Consider the following 8848-nt stretch of genomic DNA (forward strand, 5'->3'; position numbering starts at 1 on the left):
AAGAACCACATTCTACTGCTCAGCTGCTCCACACTTTGGTACAGAGTGCCCTGTAAGAATCAAGCTGGAAGGGTCTCAAATTGGAACCCAGGACTTAAACTGGGAAAAAAGTTCCCAGAACCCGTAACAGGGGCTTGCGTTTAATGGCTGCCTGCCCCTCAGGCACTGCACCTATTTGCCACTGGCTTGCGCTGGCCCAGGTTCCGAAGCATTTCCCGCGGTCCGCTAGGCACAAGACGTGATCCGTGAGAGCACCGTCTGCACAAAACTATTCCTGCGTCCAGATCTGCTTGCAGTGCCAGGGGAGCTCCAGCATCCCAAACTGACCTAAGCACGTGTGCTTCGGGAAAGGAAACTGGAGCCCGCCTCAGCGCAGGGAGAGTGAAGCAGGGAGTGCGTGAACTGAGACCATCCAGTGTTACCTGTGGAAGGAGCCTGGGATGCATTGCAGAGTAATGCAGGTTGTGTGAAATGACCTCGACAGAAGTGGACAGAGCCTCTGAGACTGGAAGAGATCAGCTAAGAAAAAGTAATGGAGAGAGAGAAGGAAGAGAGGGCAGAGAGAGAAAAACAAAATCCCAGCTGAGCAGGAATCTCCGGGCTTACCTGGCAGCAGGAAGCAGGTGGCTTGGAGCAGAGGAGGGAGCAGTGGCAGTAGCTTTGGCTTCGGGCGATGGCACTGTGGCAGGAGTGGCAGTGCGTCTGATGCCTCCCAACACCAGCAGCTGCTCTTATTCCTGCTGCTCTGGGCCTGGGGTGGTCCAGGAGCTCTGGGCAACCAATGAGCGGAAGGATGTGAGCCCCAGAAGGATTGTGTCATCACTTGCGTCCAGAACCTGGAGCATCCAGAAGGACCACCCCACTTGTATTTGCATTGAGGTCATTGATGGCGGGGGCGGAAGGGGGACGTGGGGGGTTGGTGAGGACCAACGAAAAACACACGAAAAGTGAGTAGGAATTTGAGGACACTTTGACGTCATGGTTAACTTCACCCGTTCGGTTTCGCGGGTTTTGAACACGCACGTGTCCCACTCCATCCCCAGCTGTGCGATCTTGTCGGGCAGAGTCCAGCATTACAAGGAACCCTGTCTCCCCTAGGTCTGACCGCAGACCTCCGTGCAAGTGCAGCTTCGAGGGTTAATGCACAGTAGAGTTGATAATTCTGTGCCCAAGGAGGGGGTCTGATTCAGGCAGCTGGAATCACGCACAGGAGGGCAGGGTTTGTGGGTATCAGACACAGAGGACCAAGAACTTTGTCACACTGGAACTCTGTTGCAGCTGTGCCTTTTCCAGGTGGAAACATCGTGGGCTAGTAACTTCTAGTGCCTCAGTATACTTATCTTTGAAATGGGGATCATATTCTCATCTTGAAGGAATGTTATCAGTAGTAAGTATGTACCTGTTATCTGCCCAGGTAGGGATCTAGAAGTGCTTACCAGGGAAGTTCATAGGGGATTCTGTGGGATCGCAATCCATCTTCCCAATCAGCACCCTGTGCAGCTGCCTGGAGTCGTGCTGGTTGGTCCATCAGGTGGGTTAAGGAGGGGCTGGATGCCCTGCTGGGCCTGAGCAGGGAAGTGCAAGGCTAAAAGCTTCCAAGCGAGCCTCTAGCCCCACGCCCCCTCCCCCGCCATTCATCACCTAAAGTTCAGCCTCCTTCTCGAACCATTTGCCCAGCTGCCCCTTGCTTCCGGCTGCTGTTTGCCAAGATGCTCCAGTGACCTGTGATTCCAGCCCTGCACCCACGTCTACTGCAGTTCAGTCCTCTGCTAGAAAGCCCGCCAAGCTTGATGGTGCTGAAGAGTCCAGCGGAGTGCAATCCTCGCTCTCACTTCAGTCACACTCTACACACACCCATACTCAGTACTTTCTCCCACCATGTGCCCACTCCCAAACCACAGGCACTCACAAGATGACACCGGCGCTCAGCGGCATCCAGGTGATGCTCACAGTCCCGCCCTAAGTATGCACAGAGCGGCATGATTAGGACCTGCGTCCACGAAACCTGCCCCGACTCTCAGTAAGCGTGCTGTGTAAAGCCCAATTACCCAGCACCTCGACCCTCCTACACCCTGCCCAGCACGTTTCTGGATCTCAGTGTCGGAGCTCCTGCTCTAAGCCTTCCAGGAAGGTCTGAGGTGCTGACTTGCTGTCCTCAGCAGATAGAATGCAGAAAACGAAGCTTCTCACTGTCCGCAGTATCGCTGGGTCTGAGCACATAGCGCAAGATCCAAGCAGCCTGTACAGACCCTCCAGCGCGGCAAGCACTGCGGCGGCATCGCGGGGCGGTGGAATAAAACACGGATTCCAGGTGGCTGGTTTTCTCAGGTGGAACCGAAACTAGCCGAAACGAGCCACGAGTGACCCGAACCACATGTCCACGCCCCGGACCTCAGTGTCAAGCAGCTTCAGTGTTTTGTTCGACACGGCGGCTGCCTCGCGGCACATCTCTTCCCCTTGCAGGTTGGTGGTCTCCGGGCTCAGGACACCTAACTTCCAAGATGCCCTTGTTCCAATTTTCTGCTTCTTAACCGCAGCGGTGGCACTGATGCAAGCGAATAACACCTTGGGGCAGGGGAACTGGATATCTGAAACTGGCTCTCCTCAGGCAGGGCGGTGGGGGATCCGGGGAATGGAATAACCGGTTGGAAGCGCGCAAGTGCGCCTGGGCGCAGAGCCGGGAAAGGCAAGATGTGCAAGGGAAGGATTCAGGATGGCGGATAGCGGGGTTCAGTGCACCTTGGAGTCTCGAGGCAGAAATCGGGGGCTGAGACCCAGACCGGGGTTAGGGAACTCAGCAGCAAGACTAAATTGGCGAACGCGGCAAAGCAGATACTGTGCGGCATGTAAATTGGGCTCGGCCACATAAGACTGTTGTAGGCGAGGCTTTAAAACTCAGGTGCAAAACACTTCTGCCGACATGACTTCCAAGACCTGAGGTTTCTGGCGTATCAATCTTCTGAAACCATTTGTAAGTACCTGTGTACATGGGTTGCCTTTTCCTTTTTTTTAAAAAAAAAAACATTCATTTGGCGGCGCCGGGTCTTAGCTGCGGCAGGGAAGATCTTCGTTGCCGCAAGCGGACCGTCGCTGCGGTCTGCGGAATCTTTAGTTGTGGCATGCGGGAGGTATGCGGGTTCTATTTCCCCGACCAGGGATCGAACCCCTGTCCCCTGCATTGGTAGCTCGGAGTCAAGCACTGGACCACCAGGGAAGTCCCGCCTTTTCCTGGGGAAGTCCCGCCTCTTCCTTCTGAGAGAACCAAGGCTTTCACCAGTGCAATGGTGATGACAAAATGGTTAAGAAACGACTATTTTAGAAGCCGAATTTGTAACCATATCATTTTGTGAGCTCAGAACTCTACCCCTGGCTGTCACGTGTGCCATCAGCCTTCAAAGCGTACATTCATTCCCCCCTCTGAAATCTTTGGTGGCTACGAAGGGCTAGCGGTGTGAAGCTGGACACAGGGTCTGCACCCAGAGGGTGCTAACGTAGCCTCCTGCAATTTCAGCTTTTCCTGAAAAGTCAGTCTCTCAAGATAGGGAGGGACTGACATGAACTCATCCATCAAGTACTCTGAATTTCTAATGAGTCCTGGTGCTGAGCTGGGGGCAAGGTTAAAAAAAAAAAATCTTTGGCACTTAGCAGCATGTGTTGCATACTAGGTGGCACTCACCCAATGTTTATTAAATAAAGGAAATTAATTTACTGTGGAAGATTTACCAGCCAGTCTCACCGCTATTATAGGACTCTAATCTAATCCCAGCCAGCAAAGAATCCGGACCTAGCTAAGTAGCGTGGCTTTTCAATAGGATTTCGAAATTGTGAGCTCAAACATTTGAGACACTCCTCTCATTTTATTTGATATGCAGAGTTGGTTTCCCCATGGAAGTTTCCAGGAACAAGACAGGGAAAGGAAGGTTAACCGTAGGGTTCTTGCGGAAGTCTAGGGTCTCCTAGTATGAGACAGAAAACTATTGTCCTCTGAGCCCATCCCTGAGTTACCAAGTGAACTCAAAGTTTAGACCTTACCATGTGCACATTGCTTATGTTGCATGCAGCCCTACCTGAGACTTCTTTGAACGGAAGCACTAAACAGAAATTGATCTTGAGAAAGTCAAGGAAAATACTGATTTAAAAATAGTTACCTGATTATTTGGCACTTGATTGTACAGTCTTATTTCATAACTTTTAAACCTGAAAACCAGGTTTAAAAGTTTAAACTGTTTAAAAGGGGGAAACAACCTAGTTTGGAAAAAACATTTTTTACAACATTCTGATAAACTCTAACTGCAGTATTTATTTCCATACTTTTAGCTCAGATTCCTGTGCTTTGTTTCAAAACTTTTTTCAATTGAAGTATAGTTGATTTACAATGTTGTGTTCATTTATTCTGTGCAGCAGTGATTCAGTTTTATACATATATATATTCTTTAAAATTTTCTTTTCCATTATGGTTTATCTCAGGATATTGAATAATCTATAGGACCATCCATATTGCTGCAAATGGCATTATTTCATTCTTTTTGATAGGTGAGTAATTTTCCGCTATATATACATCTTTTTAAAAAAATTTATTTTAATTTTAAGTATAGTTGATTTACAATGTTGTGTTAATTTCCACTGTACAGCACAGTTATTCAGTTATACATATATATACATTCTTTGTGATATTCTTTTCCATTATTGGTTTACACAGGATATTGAATATAGTTCCATGTGCTATACAGTAGGACCTTGTTGTTTATCCATTCTATATATAATAGTTTGTATCTACTAATCCCAAACTCCCAATCTATCCCTCCCCCACCCCGCCTCCCCCTTGGCAACCACAAATCTGTTCTCTATGTCTGTGAGTCTCTTTCTGTTTCGTAGATAAGTTCATTTGTGTCATATTTTAGATTGCACATATAAGTGATATCACATGGTATTTGTCTTTCTCTTTCTGACTTACTTTACTTAGTGTGATAATCTCTAGGGCCGTCTGTGTTGCTTCAAATGGCATTATTTCATTCTTTTCAATGGCTGAATAATATTTGATGTTATATATGTACCACATCTTCTTTATCCATTCATCTGTTGAGGGACATTTGGGTTTCTTCCATGTTGGCTATTGTAAATTGTGCTGCTATGAACACTGGGGTGCATGTAACGTTTTGAATTACAGTTTTCTCCACATATATATCGAGGAGTATGATCACTGGATCATATGGTGACTCTATATTTTAGTTTTTTAAGGAACCTCCATACTGTTCTCCATGGTGGCTCCACCAATTTATATTCTCACCAACAGTGTAGGAGGGTTCCCTTTTCTCCACACTCTTTCCAGCAATGATTATTTGTAGACTTTTTGATGAAGCCATTCTGACCAGTGTGAGGTGATTCCTCATTGTGGTTTTGATTTGCCTTTCTCTAATAATTAGTGATGCTGAGCATCTTTTTATATGCCTGTTGGCCATCTGTATGTCTTCTTTGGAAAAATGTCTATTTAGATCTTCTGCCCATTATTTGATTGGGTCGTTTGTTTTTTTAATATTGAGCTGTATGTGCTGTTTGTATATCTTGGATATTAAGACCTTGTCAGTGGCTTTGTTGTAAATATTTTCCCCACTTCCATAGGCTGCCTTTTCATTTTGTTGATGGTCTCCTTTGCTGTGCAAAAGCTTTTAAGTTTGATTAGGTCCCAATTCTTTATTTTTGCTTTTATTTCTTTTGCCTAGGGAGACTGATCTAAGAAAATATTGCTACGATTTATGCCAAAGAATGTTTTGCCAAAGTTCTCCTCTAGGTTACTCCTTTAATTCTATATAATGTGTGTATGATACAGAGTCAACAACAACAACAAAACCACAACAGTAACAACCTCAGCAGCAGTAGCAACAACATAAATTCATTCTCTTCAGTCTGGGCGAAATTTGGAGCTGTTATATTAACTGGAGAATTTTAACTGAAAATTGACTCTACAGGGTTCCACTTACAAGGAATTTAGAAATCACAATAACAAATAAAAAGCTGAACATACTGAAAAAATCAACAACTCTTCTAGGAGCCCTATGAGAGATAAGGACTGAATGGGCAAATTTCTGCCCCTAAGACTGGGGAGACAGAAAGGTGAATACAGAGAGTAATGGCTTCCCAGAGCAGGCACTCACAAGGGCAACCTCACCTGGAACCAGCACCGGACAGCGTTAGAAAACCTGAACTATAACCGACAAATTGCTAGAGTCTCAGTGTGGACAACTTCTGAAACTTAAAAACCCACCTTCCTGCCCTGCACGTGTCTGAGATTTACCTCCAGTAGCTCAACCAGGTTCTCACGGTAAATAGGGGAGAAAAATCCCCTTGTGCTTTCAGCTGGGTAAGGAGAAAAGGAATCATTCTGAAATACACCACAGCAATCTGTATTTCTTAATAAGGCCTGCCCTTATTAACTCTTGTTAACCAGAGCCTAGCTTTACAGCGATATTATCAGAGACTAAGTGACCTGGGGGAAGGGAAATTCCCAATTAACTTCATTCCTAGGCTTTCAGGTGGGAGTAGGGAAACACCCAACTCTAGGACCCACTAGTCCCCTCTGTCACCTAAGTGGGGAGTAAAAAAAACTGAGAAACACCTGTGAAGTTCACAGTCCGGTAGAATACTCTCACTAAAAGACTGAGACCTAATTATAGGGCTATGGAAATCTTTCCCTGTCCCCAGACCTTACCACCACATTACTAAAGGCCTATTTCTAGCGTTTCCTTTGACCTGTTGTACTAAATGTGTACTAAAAGGTGACAAAACAATATGAATAGGCATCAAGTATCAGATCAATTTACTTTTCTTATACTTAGTTGATCTAACAGATAACAATTTGTTCAAAATAATAATAGCAATGGTGTATTCAATAACATAGTTATATATATATCTATATCTATATAATTAGGTATGATATATGTCTGGAGAATGTTGCTAAACATGAGGAGCAGAGAATTTTCAAAATAGATAGGAGGAAGAGGGGGACAGATACCTTGCCCTTGTATCCCTGACACTAAAATACGTAATAGTGCTCTCTGAGAGGGGAAAGAGAACTTGCCACCTGGATGGCAGCACCATATTCTTTTGTCATAAAAATGGATCTAAAACTGACTAATAGTCCTTGCCTGGATGCCATGCTTTCTGCAAGTTGTCAGCAGAAGCTTTGTAATATGACTGCTTAGTGAGTTCACCTAGAGCCTAAAGCACATATATAACTGAGCCTGAAAAAGAAAGAGGAATAAGACCAGTTTCCTAAGAATGATTATGGTCTCTTAGGGAGATGAGAGTCAACAAATGAAATAATTAAGGAACAATAAATGAGAGGGAGTTAGTTCTTGTTCCCTATTGCTGCTGTAGCAAATTATCAGTAGTTTAGAAACATAACGCAAGTTTATAAACTTACACTTCTGAGACGAGAAGTCCGACGTCCATCACAGGCCTCACTGTGCAAAAATCTTGGCAGGCTTTCTGGAAGCTCTAGAGGAGAATCCATTTCCTGTTTCGAGTGGCCACCCGTGTTCCTGGGCTCGTGGCCCCTTCCTCCTTTTTCAGAACTAGTAATGGCGACTTGAGTCCTTCTCACATCGCCTCACTCCAACCTCCTCTTCTGCTTCCCTCTTCTACTTGGAAGGAGCCTTGTGATTTTACTGGGCTCACCTGGATAATCCAGGTTAGTCTCCCCATCTGAAAGTCCTCAATTTAATCGCATCTTTTAAGTCTCTTTTGCTGTGTAAAGTAGCAAATTTGCGTTTCCAAGGGTTAGGATGTGGATGTCTGTGGGCGGGGGTCCTTATTTTACCTACCATAATAAGTAAATGTTGGGCTGACTGGCAAGGAGAGTAAATGCTGGGGCTTGGAGAAAGAGGCTGCCGTGGGCTGGAGCACTGAGGAAGTCGCTCAGAGCAGATGGGCCAGAGCCAGAAAGTGGCTAAATAGAGGGGAAGTAACAGAGTGCCTGAAAAGAGAGTGCATCTATTGGGGTGTGGGGCAGGGGGTGAGGAGACCACTCTTTATATCAGGTGCCATCCTCTGTCCCTCTTCTTGAGAACGGTGCCTCTCTGAATCTACAACCTGTATGGCTGGCTGCATTGAAATCTCAAGTATCAGATGTTCCTCCTCTAGCAACTTCTAGTTTGTGTTCTTCAGTATTCCTGTTCATATGTGCTACAGAGCAAGGGGGGCTATTGAGCGAACTGTTGTCACATTTGGTGAAACTCCAGTAGAGGTGGGAAACGGACTGCTTTACATCACATAACTCCAGGCCTTGACAGGTTGTTAGGATGCAGTTAAACCCTGAAGTTGGTGCTTGAACTTTGAGCCCCATCCCTTAGATACTTCTACTACCCTTTGACAATAACCAAACAACAAGGCTTTTAATTAAAAAAGGATTGTATTAAAGCCCATCTGAAAAAAACCCACTTTATTTTTATAACCTGTATCCAGTATTTAATGATGCATGCAGGTTGGGCAGGCAATAGGGAATTGTTAACACATGGAAGGTGCATGTGAGCCCCGGGACTTGTCACTGCTCAAACTTGGAGAAACTTTCTAATGTGTCTGTGCTCCCAAGAGACATTGTGATCATTATTTAGGCGTCAGGCTTCTGGAGCTTTGATGTATGATTCCCTGATCCCTCGATGGGACATACCAACTGCCATTAGAGCCTAGAACCAAGAATACAACATCAGGGCTTCCCTGTTGGTGCAGTGGTTGAGAGTCCGCCTGCCGATGCAGGGGACACGGGTTCGTGCCCCGGTCTGGGAAGATCCCACATGCCGCGGAGCGGCTAGGCTCGTGAGCCATGGCCGCTGAGCCTGCGCGTCTGGAGCCT

This window comes from Physeter macrocephalus, chromosome 16, assembly GCF_002837175.3.
Source record: "Physeter macrocephalus isolate SW-GA chromosome 16, ASM283717v5, whole genome shotgun sequence".
Taxonomy (NCBI): Eukaryota; Metazoa; Chordata; class Mammalia; order Artiodactyla; family Physeteridae; genus Physeter; species Physeter macrocephalus.